Here is a 22324-nt window from a genome sequence, read left to right on the forward strand (position 1 = left end):
TTTTGTTATCTGGGGCTTTAGAAATAGCCTTGTTTCCTGTATTAAGAATCAGATTGCTCTGCCCTAACTCCTGTGCTGCTCGGAGACTACCATGCTATCACGTACCTATGGTAATATTAAATCCTATATTTCCTACTTAGCTTCTGTATAGGTCTGGATTATCAGGCTGGGTTCCCACCTTCATATATTAATCTTAGTTATCTTAGTTCTCTTGTCACCTTAACTAACGCAGGCTCTTGAGACATCAACTTAATCCCAAGCCCCCTTCAAGTGGTTGAGGCTTCTCTGAATAGGCTAACTTACTGTAAGTTCTCCTTCCTGAGGAACTGTCAAAAGGTGGGGATTCTGCTAACTTCTTAATTGGACAACTAATTAGATTCCCTTGCTACTTACCCTGCATTTGAAATTAAATTGTCTGGTGTGAATGCTTGCTTGTGTCTTGCTTGAGCTTTCTTTCACCACTTGCTCCTCTCATTGGGGCTAAGCTTTGCAGTCAGGCTGGTTTCCTTCAGTCTTCAAACCCTGTATGCTTGTATTCACCTTTCTACTCCCTCATGGTTCCTAACTTCTCTACCCGACCCCACATTTTTAAGGACTGATCCCTGCCTTAATACCTTAACCTGCCTAACTAATCATGTAATCATGTAATGCTCTTATCTGGACCTGGATATTTAAACACTCTTAAGGTTTAGATGTTTTCCTATTTCCTCACCTACATTGGATTTCATTATCATTTAATGGTATCTGTTTGATTCTTTCCAATGTAAAGGGAAATAATGCAAAATTCAAGTTGAACATTTTGTAAAGAGTTGACTTCAGTCAATATTAGTGCTCCATCAGGCACCACATCACACTGTGAATTTCCTTGAGGAAAATATATATTCAGGGAACACAATCAGGCAAATGCATAAAATTGTTCCAGAAGTGCAGAGCAGAACTATCTTTGGCCATCTGTTTGACCTTGTCATTCTCTTTTGCACAAACTTTATGGTGCTGTTAGAAATAACCATCCCTCCCCATAGTCCTTTAATTCTTCATGCCCTTCATATTGCTCCAGGGGATTGGCTACATAATCCCCAAAGCCTTGTCTTCAATGTAACCTAGTAAATAATTTGATGCTGTGAGATCCTGAAGTTCTATCAGTTAATGTAAGTTGGCTTTTCACTGTTCTCAATTCCAACAAGGCCCTCCTTTCCCATAATGAATTATGGTCTGCAAGCATGCCTCTCCATTTACTCTGTCATTCAGCAAATGAAACTAATTCTGTTTGATTTAAGCAGAAAATGATTTTATTGAACAAACACTGGGAAACTCACCCAACTTCTTCAAGGCTATACAATAAACAATAGTGACTAAATCACACCACAGAAATAGTCTGGTGAAAACATTACTGCTACCTGCTTTATGCACTTAGCTGGGAAAGAGAGTATCTCAATTTTCTTTTACAGTGGGAGAAGGGTTTAGCCTCATGTGGTGAGAATTCCCCAAACATGGAAAAGGAATTCATGTGTTGGAAAGCGAAAGAAAATAAAAATGTCCACTACACTATCTTCAGCTTATACTACTACGGCAGACAAAAATACTGTAATACGTGTTCTACATTCTTTAATGGTGTATATTAGTGCATATGAGTATATTAATTCAAATGATTTATATCTTATCCAATAATTGACAGAAAACTCCATCTGTTGTATAAATTTATAATAGAACAAAATGAGAAAATGTGCATGCTAATTATCCTTAAAATGATGGAGGAATGGATTGAAAATATCATAAAGATGATATGGAAAATTGACCAATCTTTTTTGTCGCAGTAGGTAAGACTAAATTCTGGAACCTTTGAACATTCCAATAGATACAAGGGAAATATATACTAAAGAAGAATCAAATTTCACTTGATAGATTTGACTTTTTCCATTAACTGCACTATTTTGGGTTTAATCTCCACGTTCCATGAAATTTATTTTCATGGCAAATATAAACATAATAGACAAAATGTTTGATCAAACACTACAGCTCAGTGTTGTGTTACAAATTCTAGGTGATGGGAAGAAATGGAAACTAAGGGGAAACTGATACAACAACAGTGGGACTGTCGTATTTCTCTAGAGATGTGAGATGATCTGTTTCATCCCGCTATGCCCGCATTCTACCCATTCTGTCAGCCATGTTTTGCTACTCACATTGGCCTCTGCATCTTATAGCTCTGTACTTTAGCCAGTTTTTCCTTCCTGTTTTCATCTCTTCTTTTCACTGCCTGGTGACCTTCTGATAGCAAATCAACACTAAATGACAAGATTCCATATCATTCAAAACTTGGTTATGTCATTGTAAAACTCACACAATTATCATGAAACACCTTGAATTTCAAGATATCATTAGCAACTAATTGACACTTTTACCAATAGAAATGAAAGTTGCTGTCCCAGGAGAAATTTAAGATTAGAGAAAAACTCCTTCCAGCAATAACCAGGAATATGATCCAACTTGCAAAATACAAAGCAAAAGGAAGAAGTTCTCAGAACATACTACTTGTTTTAGGAATGTTTCTGGTCAGATGTTGTAAACTTATTCATCATGATCCCAAGAGAATCAATTTTAGATAACTGATCAAAGTGCCATGTGCTTGTGCATTTCTCTCTCTCGATGCAGCAGCACCTTATTGCTAACTGCTGAAGTTGTTCCATAGAGATTAGATTTTTTTCTTTCTAAATATCTTATAGAATACTTTTTTCTTTAATTGTTGTATTTCTACTGATTCTAAGAAACATACTCTTGGAACATTCATTACAGAGTTGTACTATAGTTCATGTATGATTTTTTTTATTTACTATGTGCAGAAATAAAAATTTAAAATAATGATCTTTAGGCAATTATATATTCAAAGATAGTTCCTGATTGTAGAAAAACTTGATAAAAGCAATTCTATTTCTGAGAAAAGAATATTTACAAATTAAATTATATTTTCAAACATATTATATTGGAAAATTCTTTGCCAATGAAGATATATGTGTATATTCATAAATTGTTCAACAAGTAGTCATTGACATTTCAAATATTTGCTTGAGTACCAAAACTAATTTGAAAATAACTATATTGGCCAATGTTATTCTAATTTAATTTTGACAAATTTGATCATTCCACATTTTGTCCCCACCAAAATTGAGAGCTTTGTCTTATCAGAAATCCAGTAATTTGGCTATTTTCCTCTTACTTACACCCTTGAATTTGCTTCCTGATTGTCTGATATGTGTACTTTTTTTTTAATCAAAAACTGACTTAATAATACTAGTTTGAATTAGAACCCTAGCAATACTATGGAGAAGATTGGAAATATGATTTCTAAGGAAACGAACAATGTGATATGACCTTGAAGGGTTGGCACCCGAATAAAGGTGATTGTTTAAGAATAACTGATGAACATGTTGAATCCTTTTCAGAGCAGTGTGTGGTTGGGTCAGAAAGTCATGAGAGTGTGGTAGAAGTGACCACACTGAAGGGTGGTTTATTTTGCCTCTATCAGGATCAATTTTACCTGATTATGTTTCAGCTTCTGAGAAGCTTCAAAACTGCCTAACTTGAACACTAAGACTTTACTTCTCCCAATATCCACTGAACCCTGGCATCAGGCAGTTAAATATTTTTCTGGAGTAACAAACACATTTTTAACTACAGTAACAAAAAATGATATCCCACAAGTTTAAATCACACGTAGAATAACTGAAGAATAGAAACAATAGAGGTTAAAGTGGTCTTGCACATAAAGCATATTGTTCTGTCAGAGAAATTATCCTTTCTTTTTAAATGAGTGACTTATTAGAGTTTTGAGATACCAGAATGCTACATAAATTCAAAGTATTATGATTTTGAAGCATTTATGACTTGTCATATTTTTTCTTTCTATATGAACCTTTTGAAAGATTTTTGTCAGATTACAGGTGATTATCCTCATTGTAGCTAATGGATATTTTAAAAGCTTATGTAGATATAGCATGAAAGTCATGGTGAGTTGCCAAGCACAAAAGGTATCTTTTTAATAAATGGACTGCATATTAACTAAATCAATCTGTATTCTTATTCTTTAAAAAATCTTTCTTGTAAAAATTTTATTCCATTTCTTTTAATTTTTTCTAACTAGTTACAATAAACCCAACTGGAGAAGTTTTTAAGTTAACCTAAAAAGGTAGTATATATGATTAGCTGAAATGTATAAAATAATCTCTAAGGGAAGGAAAAGTAAAGACACCAAGAACAGTCTGTTTTAAAATATTTTCAGAGACAATAACTTAATTTTTAGTTCAAGATTAAAATATACTTTTAAAACTAAAATTGTAAGGTTAAGAGAAATCTAGTTCTTTTTATAAAGTACTGATTTTATTATAAATTTATTTCGAAAATACATATGAGTTCATTATACACCAAGATGCCAAGATGACACTTATTGTAAATTTATGCAACTGATCCATAAGCCCTGGAAAAAAATGAAGTTTATAATGGAAGTGCTTACATTGACTTAAATATACATAAATCTTTCATATTATGATCTGTTTTATATTCATATTTACCTATGGGTCATTTATTTTTCATAAGAAACTCTAATATGTCAAATGAACATCAGCTTTTGAAAAGCATGCTTATTTTTCTGAGGGAATAGGGATTCAATTTCTGTAAGTTACCATTTTAATAATTAAAAATTTTTAAACATTAAGAAGTGTGTTTTCAATGTCTATCTTCACCCCTCAGAGAATTTATTATACACCTTAGGGAATCAATAAACTCAGTTGCAGTTCTAGAGGCTAAAACTAGATGGTGCTCTATAGTTGTCAGTGCATCAAGTCAATTTCCAGAGGTTTAGTGTAGTTGGAACTAGGGCTTAACTGTGTTTTCCCAAAAAATAAGACCTAACCGGACAATCAGCTCTAATGCATCTTTTGGAGCAAAAATCAATATAAGACCCGGTATTATATTATATTATATTAATTATATTATATTATATTTTACTTATTTTATAGTAAAATAAGACCAGGACTTACATTAAGTTTTGCTCCAAAAGACACATTAGAACTGATTGTCCAGCTAGGTCTTATTTTCAGGGAAACACAGAATTAAGGATGGATTTTATGATTTAATTAAGGATGGGTTTCAGATTTGACCCCTCTCCTTTTCTTCTTCCATGGACATTATTAGGCAGAAGAAGGCATGCATTCCCCTCTGTTTCTGGCCTTAGTTATTCCTTGTCTGACTTCTTAGCCCTTATTTAACACCTGTAAAATGATCAGACTTAGTGCTAGATAAGGAAATTAAATCCTAGAGTAATAGTTAAGGGAAATATTCAGTGTTACACAGCTAGTCAAACTTTTGACTGGAAATAGCACCCTGGTTTTTGCCCTATCAAGACTAGCCACCTCACCTATCAAGAGAAAAAGAGTATAGATAAGAAGACTTAAATTCACTTTTGGGAAGGAGTTAGAAGAGCCAGGAATGAAACGTGGTTGTTGCTGTTCCTTCCATCATCATGGTAGTTTTGGCTCTCTTCCCTGAATAGCATAATTATCCTCTGTCCTCTACTCTGAGGATCTGTTGATAGAAGAGTAGAAGGAAGAATAGGAAGGGAGAGGACTAGAAAAATTCACAGATAAGCGTATTCCACGTACCCAGCCCTGATGTAAGCACTTGACGTGTTTTCTTTTTTTTTTAATGAAGTAATCAAAGGAGGTCTGAATGAATTCTCTCTCTTTTACATATGAGGAATCTGGCACTCAGGTGAACAACTCCCCAAGGTCAGTAAGTGGCAGATTAAGGATTTGGCCACAACTCTGTCTAATTCCATAATCAGTGGGGTTTCCTACAACTGTCTTTAAGGTGTCCAGGAAAACTGGTCATTGTCTCTTTCCCAGTGTCTGTCTACAGTGAGAGCTCCATACATCCAGGTTAATACTGTACAATGTACAACCCTATGTATTTTCTCATTTAATGTAAAAGCCAACTATATTGTACTATGTATAGAAAATGAAATTTCCAAGAGCAAATTGCCAGTCAGTGGCAATGCCACATAAGAATATAAGTGTCTATTTTAAGATAAAACTTAAACACAGGAAAATGGTCAACTCATATATTTTTGCTGTTTGCTTTATTTCTTATAAGCGTTACAAACTATGTTGTTTCACAATTTTGCTAGTCAATGTGCGATCAATAATATGTTATGATGACAAAGTAATTTCTCAAGAATACAAATAAAACTCTTCCAATTAAATTTTAACAATTGTCTACAATTATGTTTATTATGCATACACACCATAAAGAATATTTAAAAAGTGAAAAAATTGACTTTTTCCTTAATAAGTTACTGGGTAAGACATGTATAAAGATTTATTCATTACCAATTTATTTACTGATCACTATATACAAATAAGCCTGGGCACTACAAGGGATCAAAGGATGACTGAGTCAGAGCACCTAACCAAAAGGACTGTGGAACAAAGACCTGCCTACAGACTGCCACACCCAATCATGGATGTGTTTATCTGGACCAATCCTGAGGAAATCACTTACCACGTGGAAGAAATGCCATTGGCCTTGGGCTAAGACTTTCATTTCCTGCTTGCTTTGTAAGAAAACCATATCTACATAGAAACACATAAAATTGCCCCTTACCAGATGTGAGGCTGTGTTCCTTTCCTCCTCAACTTTTCACCCACTTCTGTCTAGCTTGTCACTATTGTTACGTATTTAGAGACTTGAAAGTGTTTATGTCAAAGCATAATCCATTGTTGGTTATGTTGCCTGGCTGAAAGTCTTTAGTTTCTCCACTGATTTTTGAATACTATTCACTCTCTGATTCAAGAAAATTCAGAACCTCAGTAGTTGACCTCTATGTGACCTCAGTTATGCTCAGTGAGACATTTTCTGATAGCTAATTGTTAGGATGGCCTTACTCCCAACCAACCTCCCTTTTCTACTTCTTGAATTTGTCCCACTAAAATTAATTTTACAGTTGACATTTTGTAGCGTTTCATTAGTTTTCCTCAACATTTGATTACAGTATTATCACATAAGTGGGAATGAGGCTTATACTGAAACGAAAAGCTATTGTCAATGTGGAACTTCTGTCAGAGGTATAATTTTTAACACTTTCGTTTTTCATGGTAGGGGCAGCTTTGTTAGCCTGATAGGTTAGGATCAGTTTTACACTCACTTATTACCAGACCAGTCTGGAATGTACTCCCAGAGTCAGAGTCAGTGAGTACAGTGTGTAGGCAGGTTAGTATGATATATGTACATTTAATTTATGACACCAAAACTTCTCAACCACCTTGGTCAATCTTTAGTCCTTAGATTACAAAGAGCCATCACATATTTTATCCCATTAAATCTTCACAACACCTCTGTGATATTTCTTTTTTCATTTTTCTTTTAATCTCCAAATTACTCATGAGAAAACCAGGGATTGGATAAGGGAAGGGATTTTTCCCAGGGCACACAGCTAGTAAGTCCCATGGAACTGGGATCCAAAATTAGGTCTAACTCCAAATTGAGTACAAATAGCTCATATTTATTTAGCATCTATTATGTACCAGGCACAGCTCTAAGTGCTTTACATATATTAATGAATTTAAACCTCACAACAATGATTTAAGGGAGGTACTAATTTTGTCACTATTTTACATATGAGTAAACGGAGGCACAAATAGGGTAAGTGACTTCTCAAACTCCCACAGTCATCAAGTGGCAGAACCTGCCTGTTAACTTGGGCTAAGCTCTGCTCTGCTGACTCTCTGTGTGGGACATGATAGGCCAAATAACCACTTTGGCATCTCACAGAGGTGTTCAGATTTAATACGATATAATGTATCTTGGCGCTTTGTAATCTTTAAAGAATCAAAGGTGACCAGAATGGCTGAGAAGTTTGAGGTCAGAAATGAAGTGTGCATATATTACATTGGTGAGGCACATTCCAGCCAGGTAAATGTGTAAATATAAGATGGTGGAATTATCAGATAGAATATGTGCTGATAGCAGATTTCCCTTCATTTACCATCTTCCTCTTTGAAATTTCCTTTAGGTGGTTAAGAAATCAAGATCAGAAATTTAAGGGCAGAAATACAAATAATTACAGGTCATTGGTATATTCCATATTACTATTACTTTACTCTAATTCTGCTCCTATCTTTGTTTTTAGATTATCACCTTCTCATTAAGACTGGCTTTACATTTTGCCTACATGGAAATTCAAGAGGTTTATAGTGAGACATTTTAAAAAACGTATTTTCTATTCAGATTCCAAATATCTTAAAATTTCACAAGAGACTCATTTTTCTCTTTATGTTAGAAGATTTTGGTATCATTTCCAGTCATGGTTCACTGCAACTGTGACAATACTTTTATATCAAGATTTTTTTTAGGACTTTTCGTTCTGATCAACTCCTAGGTTGTTTTCACAGTGGACAACTCATTTATTTTTGTCCCAGGTAAATAGCTTATATCCATTTATAACTCAAAGCTGCCTGTGGAATTGGGTGATTAGCCATTGAATTTGATCAATATGAACAACCAAAATAGATAATAAAAGGTAAAATAATTTGTAGAAACAAAAATTTTAACCCATCTGTCTAGATCATTGTCTCTCTTCAGCACTTATTTTGTTCATGGATGGAGACTAAGGTCTCTTAATAGCTGACCTCAAAGAAAATATCCCTTTTTATCATCGTGTTCTTGGAATACTGTGAGACTTTGTGTGTATATAACCTGCCTACACAGAGGTTACTTGGCTATGGTGTTTTATGAACGCGGTGCCTCTCAGCAGAACCCACCAGTCTCACCAGGCTGATGAAATACCTCACCAACCCGCATTCACAGATGACTGCATTTTCTTTCACTTTCTGTGGCTATTTGCTCTGAAATACTTAGAGTTTGGATTCAAATTTTTTTCAGAAGCCGTATTTTGATAGTATGTATTAATAAGGAATATTTGTTACTGAGACACTGAACATAGATCATGTCAGATGGTGTATTTCCACTATAGAATGTACCCTCCAAATACCACAGTGGCGTTGGGCAAAGCAGGTGTAAGGAATGAGAAGAAAAGAAAGACCCTTAGATATCTCAGAATGATTAAAAGTATAAATCACAAGTAAATTTATTCCTAATTTCAGAAATATAATTTTTTTTTATCTTAAAGGACAAAAATTTATAGTCCTTGTAATTTTATCTTGGGTACTGCTAGATCTATTTTTAGTGATATAAATGTGTTAACCATATTTTCACTCTCACAAAACTGTTTGCTTCAGTATCTCCTAGCCAGAGAATTCCACTTGTGTTTCAAGTTTTAAGAGGCAAAAGAGATTTTTAAAGTTAGTTGCTTTTGCTGACTTTAGGATTTTTTTTCATCATAGTCATTTAATGTTTATTTTTGTTTTTCTTTATGAATTTATTTTACATTAAAATTTTCTAGAACTTTGATTATTTCTTTTGCTGTGTAGAAGTTTTCAGTTTATGTCTGTGGTGTCATATACAAATAAGCATTGCCAAATGTCAAGGCAATGTCAAGGAGCTTCTTTCCTATGTTTTCTTCTAGGAGTTTTATGGCATCAGGTCTTATGTTTAAGTCTTTAATCCATTTTAAGTTAATTTTTGTGAGTAGAATAAGATAAGGGTCCAATTTCATTTTCCGCATACGCTTATCCAGTTTTCCCAGAACCATTTGTTGAAGAGACTATCCTTTCCCCATTGAGTTTCCTTGGCTCCCTAGTCAAATATTAGTTGACCGTATATGCAAGGATTTATTTCTCGGTTCCTTATTCTGTTTCATCCGTCTATGTGTCTATTTTTATGCCAGTACCAGATTGTTTTAATCACTATACCTTTGTAATATAATTTAAAATAAAAAAGGGTGATGTTTTTGAGATGAATAGTTAGATCAGATTACATATGTTGTGAAAAATTTTGTAGTTGCAGTCAGTTACCAAAAGAATAAAGCATGGCATTTCTTGTAAGGCTTGACCTCTAACAACTTTCCAGAATCATCTGCACCACTCCCTATGCTTGGTTTGACATCAGCCTGCACAGTAGCCCCTGAAACAACTGTGCACTTTGTTATTTCTCAGCCTTTGTTTATGCCATACTTTAAGTCAGTGTAGAACACTTCTCTTCTGCTCCCCAAAAGGAAAAACTAATTGTTTCTCCATGCAAGACTCAGAGTGTACTAGTTAACATTCATATCTTTCTATTCTGAACCAGAAAGCTCTTGTCACATTTGTCTATTCCTTTAGAATCTAAGCTATCTGAGGACAAATTCAGACCTCATTCATCACTGTGGCTGGCCCCTTTCTCATCTCTCCCACACCTATTTGTGCCTGGCTCAGAACTGAGTAAATGCAATCTGAAATGTATGTCACTGAATGATGGTAGACAGCAAATAGCTTGCCTGTGGTCGCTCAGTTATTTTGGTGTTGAGCTGAGACTCTCAGAACCAGGTCCTGTAAATTCCCGTCAGACCTAAGATCTTTCCACGAGATCATTTTGGTGACTCTTGTGCTCTAAAATTATCATTGTGTTGCCACCTGTGTTTACTAGGATAAATTATTTCTCATTTCTTCTCTGTGTTTGTATCTATTGTGATGATATAAGCAGGCTGCCACATCCAATCTGTTGTTAATACATTGGGGTCTTCCACATATTCTCTCTCTTACCTTTTCTAGCACCAACCAGGCTCTGAATCACTTATACTTTAGCCTGCTATTCACAGAAGTACCTCCTCTCCAATCTCAGTTTTTTAATATGTCCAGACATTATTGTTCTTTTACAACCCTGACTTTGTGGTCATGTGCTTTAAACTTCTCCATATACCCTGAAAGTTTATGTTTCTCTTAAACTTCTATCTCATTCTTTTCTGTTGGTAGTTCCATGAATGGCACATCCTAATATATTTTTTTCCATCTATTTAAGCACCAATGTTTAAAGGCATTACCAAATCGTTGTTTACTAATTACTCCAAAACATTTTCACTTTCTGTTATTGCCTTGTTACGTGAAAAGAAATATGAGGAAAAATTGGGCTAAGATAGCGATTTCCAATAGATGTATTTGCCTAGATTTTTAGGGTTGGACCTGAGAAATGTTTTTTTTTTTTCATATTCTTTCTCACAGAGCCATTTTTTTCCTGTAATATCATTTTCTTTCCACTATATGTGTGTTTTATGCCTTTCAGTCTTAAAAGAAAATTGCCAGTGTTGTCTTAATTCTCTTGCTTGAATTTCTCCTCAGATTGTTTTTTTAAATTTCCTTACACTTATTTTTAATAATTTTCTATAATTTCTTCTGTGACTAGCAGATGTATGTAGGCTCAGTTATGCTAAAGCAAGAATTAAGCATCAAAATATAATTATTCACCCTACGTTTGTATGCTTGATTTAGGAAAGTAGATGATGATTATTTGCAAGGCTCATGAGTCAATAATTATCTGCATTTAAACTTTAAATTTTTATATTAAATAGAGATGGATTCAGCATGTAGGAGCCCTGTATATTCGGAACTGACAATATAAATTGAAAAAATAAAATGTAAAGAAGTTAAAACATTATAAAATAGGTTAAGAAAAAAGGTTAAAGATGAGCATTCTTTAACCACTTACTTAATAACAGTTAGTGAATCCATATTATCTACAATCATAACAGAGATATGAACGATATAGAAACCTGAATGGAATCTGCCTTGCCAGAGCTCACAAACATATTAAATTCATTTATTACTGACAACACATAGAAAAAAATATATATTATAGAGGATATTACTGGATTTTAAACAGGGTAGAAAAGAGATGTTAAATTCAGGGAGTTTTATTTTCATAGAGTTATGAAACATTAGAATAGGGTCTATGTTTTAGGATTATTTGCCCCAAAACTGTCTGTTTGGCTGTAGCCCTCTCAGGGACTTTAGGTCTGGGAAAGCTTAAATATTATTTAATCCAACTCTATCACTTTACAGTTTAGGAAACTGAGACCCAGAGAACTTAGATGGTTTATCCAATGTTGGTGACATATAAGTGACAGAGCCAAGAGCGTAAACCTGAGCTCTTGATTTTTGTTCACCTTTCTGTGAACCTTTTCATTCCTTTAATAAATATTCAAATAGACCTGGGAATATAAAATATTAGGAATGCAAAATAAATAAATTGTTCAATCTGAAGTTGGTTTTTGTACAACAAACTAAAAAGGATGAGATAACATTACAAAAGAGATTAAACAGAAAGAGGTAGTTATGTTGGTGTGGCGTGGATTCCCAGACCTGTGCTCCTTATGCATTGTTAGGTAGCTTCCTATAAGTCAAAGAGGCTTGGGTCACATCAGAAAAATTTCAGTGGACTAAAAAATATGCTGTCAACAACATTTAAGACAAGCAGATAAAGATTTTCACTTTTCATTTATGCTAGAAGTGTGGGCAAAGAAACAAATTTTACTTGAAATGTTTTGTTTTATTTAACATTTTGACTTGCATGAAAACCAGTCGAGTGGATTTATTTTTATTAAAAGTTTCAGGATAGTGTTTAACCCCCACACACAAAACCCATAACAATAAGAATGCTTTATTCTATTATATTTTCTAAATTTTTTTTTCTTTTAAAGAAATCTTACAATTTGAAGTAGTATTAGTTTTGCTGCTCCAATGGAATATAACTTGTAAGTCACGAAAGGTTGTTTATATCAATTATTCACAAAAGGAAAGTCCCAATTCTGGTAGTCACTTTTTATTAAAGAAAGACATGAGGCTATTTTTTATCATACACTGCCAACTGAATTACATGGAGCAAAAAGAAAGCAGTGTGTTGTTTTCTTAATGAATACAGACACTCAGTGTTTACTCCAAATATATATAATATATAATATTATTTCAAGTAATATATATTTTACTTGAAACAATAAAAGGCTGTGTTTCAAACTTAGTTTATTCTTATAATACTAGCTAGCTTTCTCATAATTTTTCTTAGTATATGTGCTGCCGAAGCGAGCACTCTCATATTAAAATTTCTGATGACACCATATTTAGTCTCCATTTTATTAAAAGTTTGATTTCTTTTGCTATCTTTCAAAAATATAAATAGCAAAAAGGACCTATGAAATTGGAAAGTTTAATAAGAACTTTTGATATCATAAGTTATTTAATTGTATGTTGGGTTACAGTTTTGAAAAAACAAATTTAACAAGTATAAAAAAAAACCAAAACAAAACCTTTTCATTTTTTGTTCCTAATGAGACTATTCAGAATGGTTATACACAAAGCAGATTTTGAAACAGGTTTACTATATCTAACTACCAAAAGAGATTATATAGTTTGATACATAATGTACATGTTACAATTACATAATGGATTGCATTGAGCATGATCAAAAAATTTTTGCTAGTGATGTAACTAGACTATGCACCTACCCCCTCCCAAAAAAAAAACACAAACAATTCCAAAGGTAGAAAGCATGACATAGTTTTAACATAAATATAATTGTTTCTGAGATACTCCAATACTCTAACATTTTGCTGATAGTTATGTCTATGATCTGGACGCACCACGTCTTTATGGTGGTGTCATTGAAAATGAAATCTTCACTTTTGCAGAATTTATAAAAACTCTATCTAAACAAAGGCAATTTTTGTAATGGTTAAAGGCTGGAGCTGATGATAAAAGTTAGTAAGTTGACCCATAATCTTCTAGCAATATATAAAAATGTTCTAGAATAAAAATTTCAAATCATTTGTAAGCAAATATTACTAAAGGCTTTCAAGTCATCTATCAACTTGCCATCATATATTTTAAATGTAATTTACATTTTTACCACCATATTTAAAATATCATAGTTGATTATTCTTGTTAATGTTGGAATTTCAATCCCTAGGCTTGCATTTATATTTGAAGAAGCAAAAAAATTATTGCCTCTTGGCACTTGGAATGAGATGACTGGCAGACGTTAATATGTAATTTCTTATCAAATTGTTACTGCTTGCTTTTTTGTTGGTTGGTTTGTGTGTGTTTTTAATTGTTGTATATGCACAATATGCAAGGCACTATTCTTTACCCAATTACAATCATATCTCTTGAGAAAGCAGAAACAGAAACACCATCTCTTTTACACGGATCACTGGCATATAAAATATTTCCTTATAAATCTGAATTTAGTCTTCTGGAAAGACTTTAAACTATAAAAGAGGCAGATACATTCTAGACAATGGTGTGGTATAAAGTAGAAACACTACAGTCTGTATTATTCAGCAGTTTTTTTTGTTTACAAGTAATAGAAATTTAAATTCAAGCTGACTGAAACAAAAAAAGGAATTCACTGACTAACATCATGGAAAACTCACAGGTTAGGTCCGGCTTCAGGGATCGCTAAACTGAGATGCTTAGGAGATTTCTCTTTCATTTCCCAGCTCTAATTTGCTTTGTGTTCCTTATACTCTTCAAAAAATCATCTACCTAAGGTGGCCTCCAGAGACTCTAGGTTTACTCCTAGCTATTCCAGTGGAGAGGGTGTTCTCGTCTCAATAGTTCACTAGGTATCATTGGATGCCTTGGATCATGAGCACATCCTGGAAGCAAAGGAAGTGGAATATACTCATGCTGCAAGGCTAGGTCACATGCCCACTCCAGGATCAGAGAGCTACTGTCAGCTCCAGTCAACCTGAATAGACTGAAAGTGGGGAAGTGATGGTTCCTGAAAGGAAAAACATATATTACAAGAAGAAAAATGTTGAATAGGAAAAAAAGCAATGTTTACCTTACTCTCAAATGTAGGTTATTGTAGTCTTCTTACTACTAGATAACTTCTACTGACTCATTAGCTGTTCCCCATATAATATTTGATTTGAGTTTTAAATGACTGGCATTAAGAATGCAGGCTCATCTCGTTGTTTTATGGTATCAGAATGACAGAGTCTTTGGAAGCAAACTTACAAGGATTTATCTTTTGCTTCAGATCAACATAAAAGAAACATGGATTTTAAGTACCTTCATTCATTATTTTAAAGCATACTTTTCTATTATTCCACAATTTCTGCAACACCCCTTTTCTTATTTTGCCATTGATGCAAGTATAATACATTTTTTAAATGAATTCTTGTTTTTCTTTTGTCCCTTATTAGTAAGCTGGTTTTCTCCCCCAAAATGAAATTCACCATTATAGATCCAGTCAAAGAGAGAGAGGAGGGAAGATGCTTTCTATGGCAGGAAAAGTTCTGATGGGGTGGGAAGCCTGCCTGCTTTGTCCAAAGGTTTGTGCAGGGAGGCAAAGGCAGGAGAGGGATCTTCAGTACCAGATTAGAGAGACGGAGCCAGCTGGAAGAAGCCAATGGATCCTGACCAAGCTGAGATGGGATAGACAAGGGATTTATTAGCATCAGATATTAGCAGCAGGTGCACAACTGCCATTCATCCAGCATGCATAATATAACAATACTGGTTGTTAATAGCCAGTGTCTGTATTCGTAGATGACCTTGTAGCACTGGTTTTTAGAAAGTTTTTACTATCACAACCAATAAATGATAATCAAACTTTAGTGATTGGCCAATTAATGTACACATACCAAGGACAAACTGGAGGCCAGCGTTCCCCTCTCTTCCCCAATGCCATGAGGTGATTTATACTTTTCTCCCACACATCAAGTACCGTCCTGAAGAGAAATAGAGGAAGGAGAATGAGACATTGTTGCAGAATTACTTTAGGATTATGCTAATAGTCTGTCTAGATAATTGGATGGATTAATATTTGAGTCAGATTGGGCTAAATTTAGTATTTCAACACTACTTCCTAGTGAGTGAGGGGGTGAGGTCTTGAAAATTAGATCAGTTATAGAGAAATAAAAAAGTCACATTATATGCACATCCAGCTTGTGGTATATGTAAGTGTTCAGTCCTGATGCACATATAAATGAATTAGCTTTGAATATAAATTCATGTTGTTGCCACTAGCAAGTGCCAGTTAATTTACCCAAAGACATTTGCCTGGGACCTGTGTGTGATGTTAAAACACAAAAAATAAAAACATAAAAGATCATAATATAAAAAAATAATATAACACAACAAAAGTGAACACGTATCTCATAAACCATGTTATGATAGAACGTTATCTTCACAAGGAAAAGAAACACTCAAAAACACCTTTATCAGATAAATCTGGGTATCTGCCCCCAAAACTTGAAAACAATTATCTATAAAGATGTACGTACACCTATGTTCATTGCAGCAAATATTTACAGTGACCAAGAGATGGAAACAACCCAAGGGTCCTTCCATAGAGGATGGAGTAATACACAGTGGAATATTATTCAGCCATGATATGAAATACTGCCATTTGTGACAACATGGATGGATCTTGAAAATATCATGCTAAGCAAAGTAAGTCAGATGGGAAAAGTTGAGAACCATATGATTTCACTCGTATGTGGGATATAAAACTGAAAGCAACAAACAAACAAGACAAACAAACAAACGACAACTCATAGACGCAAAAAACAGTTTCGCAGTTACCAGAGGGAAAGCGGGGAGAGGGAGGTAGAAAAGGGTAAAGGGGGTCAAATATATGGTGACAGAAGGAGATCTGACTTTGGATGGTGGACACACAATGCAATACTCATATACAGATGATATATTATAGAATTGTACACTTGAAACCTATATAACTTTATTAACCAATGTCACCTCAATAAATTCAATAAAAAATAAAAATTAAAAATTAAAAAAATAAATAATAAAAACCTTTAAAGCATTGTCTAAAATAAGAAAAAGATGGAAAATCTCCTAGTCATAAGAGTAATTAATTGCCTTGTCTTGTAGGTAGATTTAGTAAAATAATTTTTTATAACCAGATTACCTTGTAATGGAAATAGTAGTACAAGCTAAAGAAGAAAGTAGGAAAAAATATTAGCAAATATAACATATACACAATTAATATCCTTCTTGATATTAATTGATAGGTAATACATAGGGCTAAAAATCCACTAAAATATATATTTACATAGGAAAAAGATATGAGCAGAAAATTTACAAAGGAGGAAAAAGAAAAAGAAACATGGAAATGTTTATTTTATTTCCAGTAATTAAAGATAAATCCCATAAGTGATTTGTATAAATAAAAAAGAATGTTTTCTCACAATTGAAATAGCATGTCTTATACTGCTAGTGCTATTGCAAATTGTTTGAATTTAGCAGTATGCACCAAGAGTCACAAGAAAGTAGAACTATGGGGGACCATCACTTAAAGAAGTAAACTCAAATGTGGAAAACTCTAGATTCACAAATATGTTCATCATGACTTTTTACAGTAAAAAAAGAGAAAACCCCCTAAACATTTGAAAGCAGGGGAGAGATTACCTACACCTAATTGTAGGCATATCATTCAAGGAATTGTAAACACAGTTTTTTAGAACCAAAACAAAATATTTGTTTCTATGCTTAAAGGAAAAATGCTATTTTAAGATTTTATTTGTTATTATTTCTAATAACAAATGTATATTAAAACTTAGTTTATGTCAGAATGGTGGAAATATCAGGCACTATTATTCTATTTTCCAAATAGCCACAATGTAGTTAAGAATTTTATTAGTGGATAAAATGTATTAAAAAAAGAAAAAGGGAGAGAGAGAACATCTGCTGGGACACCCTCCTCAAGCCCCTAAGGATCAGGGTATGGATGGGGGTGGAATTCAACGGGAGACGATCAAGCCGTCTCACAGAAGCGAAAAGAAAAAAATTACGTAAAAAGAAAAAGCACTGTTCTGGATGTGAAAAACCCTGGCTTCTCTCTTGGCCATGACATCGACCATGTTAGTGATAGTGGGGAAAGAACTGAACATCTTTGGACTCTAGTTTTCTTTACCACCAACGTCTTTCAATGCAATCTGTTCTTTCAAGTCTTTCAAACCCTAAAATTCTGTTATCTATGGTTTATAAATAATGAGCATAAGAGGAATTTAGTTTGAGATTTCTTTCAAAATACGAGGTCGAACAATTAAGTTTGTGAAGTCATCCTAGAAAAAGTGCTACATACCTCATTGCTGAATATCACTACAGTCACCTTTGAAGTACTCCCCTTGGGAAGCTATGCACCGATGCCAGCACCTAGTGCACCCTTCAAAGCAATTTTGGAACTTTTTTTCTGGAATGGCCATCAGAGCTGTCATCATATTACCCTTGATGTCCTGAATGTCATCAAAATTTCTTCCTTTCAATATTTTCAGGTAAAGAAAGAAGTCATTGGGGGCCAGGTCAGGTGAGTAGGGAGGGTGTCCCAATACAGTTATTTTTTTTTACTGGCTGAACCACCTTCCCCTCCCCCTCCCAGAGAGTGCCGTGTGAGCTGGTGCATTGTCCTGATGCTAGGGCCATGAATTGTTGCCCAAAAGTTCAGGTCGTTTTCATTTAACTTTTTTACGCAGCCTTTTCAGCACTTCCAAATAGTAGACTTGATTAACTGTTTGTTCAGTTGGTACAAATTCATAATGAATAATCCCTCTAATATCAAAAAAATTTAGCAACAGTGTTGCAACAAGTTCGCGAACTTAATTGTCAGACCTCCAATTGGTGCAAATATTGTATGGAAATGGAGCATTACTACCTGATAGGTGAGTTTATAAACAAGAATATAAATAAAGCATTTAAAAAGTTTGTTACATACTTAAAAATATTTCATGAATTATGGAAAAGTTATCAAAAAAAGAAAAGGTCATTAAACAAAAGCAAAAGATTAAATAACACTCAACAGGTTTTTAATAATATACACCTTGTGCAAAGCACTGTGTAGTAAAAAATATAGAGAATCTAATTAGAAAGATTAAAATTTAAAGCTGAAAAGTTACATTAAATATAAAGCAAAATTCACTCATTTTTAAATTAGTATATTTTTTATATTCTATTTAAAATGTTTGCTTATCATTAGGTAATGAGTATATTTTGCTATATTGTCTTCTAAAAGTTTTATGTTTATGTTAAGATCTTAATCCATTTGGAAATGAATTAAAAAAAAAATGGTGTCCTGTAAGAGTCACTTTCTCCCCATTTACTGAAAACATGTTTTGGTATTCTCCTTTCTCCACTACACTGCATGCCACTTTTGACATAAATCATATAATTATGACTTTGTCTCTAGAATCTCTTCTAGTCTAATCTCTTCTAGTCAATCTTTGCACCCATACTTCACAATCTTAATTATTGTAGTTTTACAATAAAACGATATTTGGCAGCATAAGTCCAACTTTCATCATCTTCAAGATTACTTTGTTTTTTTGCACTTCTGTGTACATTTTGGAATCTGCTTGTTGATTAATAAACACTTAAAAAATAACTGCTGAGATTTTGATTGGGACAACATTGAAATAGATTAATTTGTGGGAAACTGGAATCTTTACAGTAGCAAATTTCGCATACATAGTATATGCTACCAAAATCATACATGTATATTCTACAATTTATTTAGGTATTTAAGATGACCTTTATATGTTTTATAATTTTCTGTAAGCTCTACAAAATTATTAAAATGATTCATTTATAATTTATGTTTTTATTGCTACTGTATATGGTTTTTAAAGAAGAAAATTTATTTTATAATTATATGTTGCCAGTATAGAAATAAAAATAAAGTTTATATACTGATCATAACATTGCTGAATTCACTTAATTCTAGTTGTACATAAAAATTCTTTTGAATTTTCTACTATTCATTATGTTATCGATGAAAAATGAGAGTACTATTTCTTTCTTTCTTTCTTTTTTTAAGATTTTTTATTGGGGAAGGGAAACAGGACTTTATTGAGGAACAGTGTGTAACTCTAGAACTTTTTTTTTCCGAGTCAAGTTGTTGTCCTTTCAATCTTAATTATGGAGGGTGCCATTCAGCTTCAAGTTGTTGTCCTTTCAGTCTTAGTTGTGGAGGGCGTAGCTCAGCTCCAGGTCCAGTTGCCCTTGCTAGTTGCAGGGGGCGCAGCTCACCATCCCTTGTGGGAGTCGAGGAATCGAACTGGCAACCTTGTGGTTGAGAGCCCACTGGCCCATGTGGGAATCGAACCAGCAGCCTTCGGAGTTAGGAGTACAGAGCTCCAATCGCCTGAGCCACCGGGCCGGCCCCTATTTACTTATTTCTTTCTAATCCTTATATTACTTATTATTTTTTTTGTCTTCTTTAGATTAATAATATATTTCTAAATTCTATTTCCCCTTTGTTATTCCATTTATTGCATATTCTTTTGTCATTCTTTTGTGGCCCATCCTAGTAATTACAATATGAATACTTAACTTTTAGGGTCATATAAAATTTAATCCTTTTCCACCTCTCAAACAATTCAATGAATTTCGAACACTTTATTTACCTCCTTGCTCCATATGTGTGTGTGTGTGTGTGTGTGTGTGTGTGTGTGTATACACACATATATATATATATATAACTAAAAATACATTATATTTGATTTTGTCAATTAAAATCTATTTACTTTTATCTACTTGTTTATCTTTTCCATTGGTTTCCTTCTTTCTTGAATTTTGGTGTTACCATCTAGGATAATTTTACTTTTGTCTGAAAAACTTTTATTAATATTTTCTGTTGGGATGTGTTGATGATGAAATACCTCACTTTTGTTATTTGGATATGCCTTTATTTTCTCTTTGGTTTAAAACATAATTTGGGAGTGTGGATTTTTCTTTCTTTCTTTAATAGAAATCTTTTAAAGATTTCTATTAAAAAATATAACTAATATATTAGTTTCAAGGGTATACCATAGTTATTCAACATTTATATACCTAAAAAAGTGATCGCTATGATAAATCCAGCAACCATTTGATACTGTACTATGCTATCACAATATTTCCCATGACTATATTTCCCATGCTATACATTATATTATCATGACTTATTTGTTTTATACCTGGAAATTTCGACCTCTTATTCACCTTCCTCCCCCATGCTTTTTAAAATTTATCAATTATAGTTGACATTCAATATTATTTTATATTAATTTCAGGTGTACAGCATAGTGGTAAGATATTTATATAATTTAAGATGTGATCTCCCTGACTAGTCTAGTACCCACTTAGCACTATACATAGATATTACCATATCATTAACTATATCCCCTGTGTTTTACTTTACATCCCCATGATTATTTTGTAACTACTAATGTGTACTTTTTAATCCCTTCACCTTTTTCACCCTGCTCCAACCCCCTCCTATCTATCACCCCAACAAATCTCGTAGCCATCTGACACCATACATAGTTATCAAAATACTATTGACTATATTCCTTAGGCTATACCCTACATCTCAATAACTACTTTGTAACAACAAATTTGCACTTAATCCCTTCCTCTTCTTTCACTTACACCCCAACCCCCTCCCACCTGGCAACTATCAAAATGTTTTCTGTATCTATGAGTTTGTTTCTGTTTTGTTTGTTAATCTTGTTCTTAGATTTCACATATAAGCAAAATCATATTACATCTGTCTTTCTCTGTCTGACATACACAATAGTGGATGAGACTGACCCTAAGGCTGATTGGCTGTGGGGTTTGGCCACATACACAGCTTATGGGCTGCTGACTAGGGGGCTTACCACACAGAACAGGATTCACTCCAGCGGGCTCTGGTGCCTGTTGAGACCACCCTTTGTGTATGCCATTTGTGGGGGTAATTGGGCAGTGCTCTGCTGTGGTCTGATGCCGACCTCTAAGTATGTTGGACTGGGGCCTCTTGGGAGGGGCTCTGGTAGAGGCCCAGGTCACCCACTTCCTGTGATCATCTGGGGACTACATGGTAGGATCTATAGAGTGATCCATGTTTTTTTGCTGACTTTACTAACCCTGGAGGGGTGTGGGAGAGGCTTCGCTGTGAACTGAGGTCAGCTGTCACCAATACCAGGCCTGGGGTAACTCAGCAAAAAGCCAGGACACTTGGAGGCCTGCTGCCAGCTGCGGGCTCCCTTAAGGTTCAGCCTCAGATAAAGCCTCATGTGGTACACAAGTTGAGTGGGACAGGGTCTCAGGGAGTCACTAGAATGGGAAGAGTTATGGTTACCAGGTTAATGTAGATTGTGGTTTGGTGCCAGTGCTGAGCCTGGAGTGACTCAGCAAAGTCTCAGAGCACACAGAGGCCAGTAGCCTGGGACCTGCTGGACTCTGATAGTTTTCCAAGCAAAAGTGCAATGTGGGTGGGCCTGGCTGCTTTTGAGAAAGTGCCTCCAGCGTTGGGGAATTTGGGTAGGGCAGGATTCTAGCTGAGTCAGTAGGGTGGAGCAGCGGAGCTCACCAAGCCAATCAGATTCAGATTTGACCTGTGGAGGGCAGGCTCTACACAGGCAAGA

This window comes from Rhinolophus ferrumequinum, chromosome 3 (genome assembly GCF_004115265.2).
Source record: "Rhinolophus ferrumequinum isolate MPI-CBG mRhiFer1 chromosome 3, mRhiFer1_v1.p, whole genome shotgun sequence".
Taxonomy (NCBI): domain Eukaryota; kingdom Metazoa; phylum Chordata; class Mammalia; order Chiroptera; family Rhinolophidae; genus Rhinolophus; species Rhinolophus ferrumequinum.